This window comes from Prinia subflava, chromosome 3 (assembly GCF_021018805.1).
Source record: "Prinia subflava isolate CZ2003 ecotype Zambia chromosome 3, Cam_Psub_1.2, whole genome shotgun sequence".
NCBI classification, from domain to species: domain Eukaryota; kingdom Metazoa; phylum Chordata; class Aves; order Passeriformes; family Cisticolidae; genus Prinia; species Prinia subflava.
In genome coordinates this window covers 18188492-18194092 of record NC_086249.1, presented here as the reverse complement: position 1 = coordinate 18194092, position 5601 = coordinate 18188492, and positions in this window count along the sequence as shown.

Genomic DNA, 5601 nt, shown 5'->3' with positions numbered 1-5601 from the left:
AAACTGGGCTTGTGCTTATCATTACCATTACCATTTAAACCGTATATACTCATCCTTCCTATCACTCATTCAGTTGATTTTCTCCTAGCAGCATGTCCAGACAGTTTTTTAAGATGCTAATAACAAATAACATTGCATAATGCTTAGTGTGTAATATAGACATTATTTCAGTGTTCTGAGACTACTTGGCTTCTGTGTTTATTGTGTTTAGAAAAAGCAAAAGGTACTGACAATATGCACTTTTGAGGAGTCTAACTTGTATCTATCTTGTTAAGTGTATGGGTAGGTGCAGTTCCCTGGAATATGGTTTTCTTCCCCTTGTTCTTTCAATATATGTTGAATTTAATAATACTCTGTCTAAAAGACAGGGTCACTGATGAAATTGGTGAGTTGTATTAATTCTTATTATTAGCTATGAAGTTTTTACACAAAAAACATATAGGAAGTGCGAGAAGGGAAATCTGGCTTAGAAAAATTACTGAGAATTTATTGTGTTTCTCAAGAAGGAAAACACTTTCAATATATGCTCAGGGTCCTTTGTCTTCAGTGTCTAGTTCAGTTCCCAGGATGTGGTTGGGTGAAGACAAGCTGTATTGTCCAGTAGGTGATCATGAAACACAAGTAGATGTTAAAATTGTTGTTGTTCATGATCACAGAAATGATGTCAGGCTCTATGTCATGCATTAAAAAACCCCAAAAACCAATCTTGAGAAGCAGAGCCAGATCCAAGAGCAGATTCTTCACTGCTGAATTGCTCAGGGTCTCTGAGCCCTCGGGCTCCACCATATCGATCACCTCCATTCCTTCCCCTGTAGAGGAGGCCACAAATGACTCTTCCATTTCCTCCCAGCCTGTAAATGAGGGAAAAAGGGAACAACATAAGCTTTCTACTTGTTCACTTCTTTCATACTTGAAGCCTTTCTACCTCTGTGTCCCTCCTGTTTTATTCTCCTTGCTTTCTAAATTTTCAAATCCTGTTCACCTTCACTATATGTCCATTTCCTCCTTCATCCTAAGCAGCTTTTCATTCCTACCTCTTTCCTCTCTCTGCTTCTCTTGTCCTTTTCTTCTGATTTTGAAATCTTTTCTTTTAGTAATTGCTTTTTCCTCACTCCACTTTGCATCTTCGTGTTTTTCTCCTTTCCTTTTCCATTACAAAAGTCACCTCAGATACCTTCTTTTATCTTTCCAGGGCCAGGACTATAGAAGCCCTTAAAAGCCTTGACTGGAGCCTTTACCTGAATTCTATGGGGCCAAGACCTGCATTTAAATTGAGTTTGGGTCTCAGTTCACTATTTGTGGTCTGCTGCAAATATATTTATCTCCAGCTCCATCTCCATCACAGCTGTGCTTGAACCCTGCTATTCTGGATCCTGACCTGTAAATTGACCTCCTGGTTTGACCTGGAATATGCCTCATCACTCTGGACTTGCTTGGCAGTCGTGGGTCTGTGTCTGACTCTATTTTCTTTCATTATTTCGCCCTGGTCTCCAAGGGTGTCCTGGACCTTTCCTTTCAGATCTCTGTAGGGTGTGAGGGGTACAGCTGAGACAGGGGGCTGCAGTCAGGGCTGCAGTGATGTCAGAGACCTTAACATCTGTGACTGGCCTGAACTTGTGTGTCCCCCATGTCTTCTGCCTGTGCCAGTGTGGGGTTGGGCCGTCACTGGACTATCTGTCCCTGGTCACCATCACTGGGCTTGGTCCTGACACTGACTGGTATTCCTCCTTGAACCTGGACTTGTCTCAACATCGTGCACCTCCCTGGTGACCTCTTGTCTGACACTGACTGCCATCCCCAGTCCTGTCCTGCTCCGGCCTGTGGGGTGGCCTTGCTATCCCACTCCTTTACAGGCTCCCTACTCCTTAGGGGTCATCTGACCTCCACTTTCCCTTGACATGTATCTTGTCATTCCTCCTCTGATTGTCTTTTTACAAAACCAAGCTTCTGTGCCCACACCTAATCTCATTTCCTGCCCTTAGCTGCTCTCCAAGCCCCTTATTTCTCATCCTCTCACTTCAGCCCATCCTCTCACCTGCTCTTGGACCGCTTTCCTCTTCCTGTTCATTCTCGGCAGTGTGAATTGTGCTTGGGAGTTTCACCAGTACTGCACAGGAAGTGGCCGGGAACAAACTCATCAGATAGATGGCAAACCCCAGGAAAATTATCAGGGTTGCACTACCCCCCATCCTATTTTGCTGTCTAGCACAAGACACTTCTGCTCCTCGTTGCTTTCCAGGTAATGGAGTCTGTACATAACTACCACCACGGTGTTGTTTGGGACACATTGTGACATCACGACACCATCTGACATACAAAGGTGTTTGCATGCTGTTAGCCAGAAACACTGTGGACTTCCACCCTATGTAGCTAAGAAGATTTCAAAGCAAGGAAAGAGTGTGAAAGCTTTTTGGGAATAATTGGCAAAAGGTATATCTCTGCTGAAAGGAAAAAAAGAGAACCAAGGGGCTAGGATCATAACAATAGGACACTACCTAATGTGAAAAACTCACACTTAAACCTGAATATTTCTGTAGCTGACAACTGACTGAAATGGAACAAGACGTGTTTTATAAAACTGGTACAAGTGGAGTGGAAAATGTAATTAATTTCCTTCTTCAGTGCTTAAGCAATTATTAGTAATTTGAGTGATTTGCGCTGTTTGGCTCAAACAGCCTCAGTAAATAGAAATAATTTTTTTTTAAATTCCACTCCAATGACAAGCATGTGTTTTAAATGACCTCTAGATGGTGATCTAACAACATCGGTATAGAAACAACTCCTCTTGCAAAGCACCTGTTCTACAGAGAAAAAAACCCATCTTGTTTCTCATTAACCCTTGCCATTGACTTTGCCAGAGCAAGTTGCCCACTCCAAATCTGTCCAGACTGCATTTCAGAACTCTGATGCAGACTTTCCACCATGTAACATAGAACACAATTTTCTAATTATTTTCAAACTCATGTTTAAACCCAACTATTATTTGCTGTACCAACTTTCTTTCACACTCCTGAAATTAACATACAGATTTATGTTAACCTTCCTGGGATTTTACTTTCATTTTGTTTAGTTTTGGTTTTGTGTTGATTTTCATTTGTGTTGGTTTTGTTTGGAGGGTTTTTTTCGTGGTTTTGGGGGATGGTTGTCAATTCTTGTTTGTGGGTTTTTTTCTCTTTTTTACTATTAGCAGTGGTCCTTTCATTCAAGCTCTTGACTTTTCTAGATACTCAAAAGCCAGGCTGAGGAATTAGCTCATGAAATCAAGCTAGTAATTATCCTGGGCCTATGATGGTTACTACAGACTTAAGCACATGCAAGGATATATATATTCTGATTTAGAGTCATTGAGATTTCTACACCAGGTCTTAGGTCAGCTCCAGCTTTCTGTCCAAGGCATTCAGTGATCTTTTTTCCTGCTTGTCTTGAAAAGATTTTACATTCAGCCCATAAAGTGCTCATTAGAAATACACTTCAGGAGGCTAGAAGATCAGTTTTTCAGAAATACTCATTGAGTGGAATTGTTGAATGTTACACTCAACAAATAAATAATGTGTTTCGGTGTAAAACAAATTTCTTCTCTACTGGCTCCAAATGAATGGTGTAATATGAGTTCAATACACTGGGTATCAGTATGTATATACTCTAACACAGGAGTAGGACAGAAGCTTCAACAGATCTGCATCAGAAAGGGTAAGAGAGAGTGAGACTGGAACGTGGAATTTTCAGTCCTGCAGAGCAATTAGTAAAGCAACTTCAAGGGGCATGTTCCCTAGAGAGGTCTCTGCGTCTAAAGTAATCTGTACCCAAATCAGCATAAGATTGTATTTCAAAGGTGTTCTGCATTCCTCACAGGGAGTGTGGGATACTTTCAAGTCCTCACCCAAACCTCTGAAATTCTTTATTTCACTGAAGTAGGTAAGTAAATAGATGCTAGATGTGAGGACTCTTACTGTGACTGAGGTCATGAAGACATATTCACTCTGGCATAAGCTCACACTCCTGCCGCTGGATGCTTGCTCCTACGTCTTTTCCTTTGCTGACCCTAGTGCTGGTGTGGCTCAGTTAATGGGCTGTATTAGGTGACAAAACCATTTTAAACACGGGTTTTATTAGGTCACTTTTCTATTGGGCGAGTTTTCCTCGCAGTTAACTGTGCAGTCACACAAAGGCTACTCTGCATTGAGCCAGCAGAAACTAATGATTGGGGCGGGACAGAGGATGGCTGGACCGCCCTTTACAGAGTGACAGACACTCCAAAATCAAAAGAAGCCATGCCCTTGAGAAGAAACAGTGGCTACGCAATCCTTGCTCGAGTACAGAGACTTCTGACTCCTGTTTTGCTTTGTCTGTGGTTATGTATGTTCCCTAGCAAAGTGCATACAACTAAAATAGGAAAAGGATAAAATGCAAAATGAGAAGATTTAAGCTTTAAAAAGAAAGGTTAAAGCACTACTCTTTAAAGACAACTCCATCTCTGAAGAGTTGCTAAAATCAAACTGCAAAATTTTTTAAAAAGAAAAATAAATATGGAGAACCAGACTGTCTGACTAATGCTTTTTTCCTCAGTGTGGCTGACAGTAACAGAATATTTATCTGACCATCTCAGACCTTGTATACATATTTCTCTGGCTGTTCTCTGTTTTGCATGTGTGAATGCAAGTTATGTGTGAAAATTTCCATTTGTACACATCCTGCACAATAAAGAAGATTGAAATATTTAAATTAATAATTAAATTTTTTCCCACTTCATCTCTGTTCCCAGAATTAAATCACCCTTTGCCAGCACTGCCACCCCATTGATTGTACTACATTCTTAAAATCTATTCTCAATAAATTTTTTGGTTTTAGAAGTTGTTGGATATTGGGCCTACGTTGGACATATTTTTAACTCTTTTTTTTTTGCTTTGGCTGTCCTGGCCCTCACATTAGTAGGCCAACCTCACTTCTTACTTCTGAAGAGGAATGACCCCCATTCCAAAACTTCACTTCGCATGGCCTCGTACTTCCCTGGAATCCTCACAGTCTTTTCTGTTTGTTGTCACACTGACTGCAGTGGAAAAGAGATTCCTGCCTAAGGCTGTGCTTTTCTAGCCAGACCAAGAGATACAGCTTCATTTCTCTAGGCAATGGAGCAGATTCTTAGGGTAGTCCAAAGGACTAACCTTGGACTCCTTTGAGGCTGAGGCTCCAAGGCAGAAAAGAACAGTGGATATGGATTCTTCTGCCATTCCATAAAATGGCAGGGAATGAGCAGGATATGGGAAAGATCAATACACTGAAACAATTGGATAAACCAGTTTGTGCAATAATTTCTCTTTCTAGGGATTGTGACTCAGTATTTCACGTTTTCCTTCCTTAGCAAATTCTGCAACCTACATGACTCAGTGTGGTGCAAGGATGATGAAAATACCCAAAGCAGAACAGCACATGGGCCACTGCTCTCGGGCTGGGCTGGGGGAGGGGGCTGAAGCAGACTAGTTAATGTATGCTTTCTCCCTCATCAGGCTGAAAGACTTGGTGCATGAAATCCAGTAAAAGCAGCTCTCCGGTCCAGTGAAGCACGGGACAATTGGCAGCACCAGGAAGGTTATCACTGTCTGC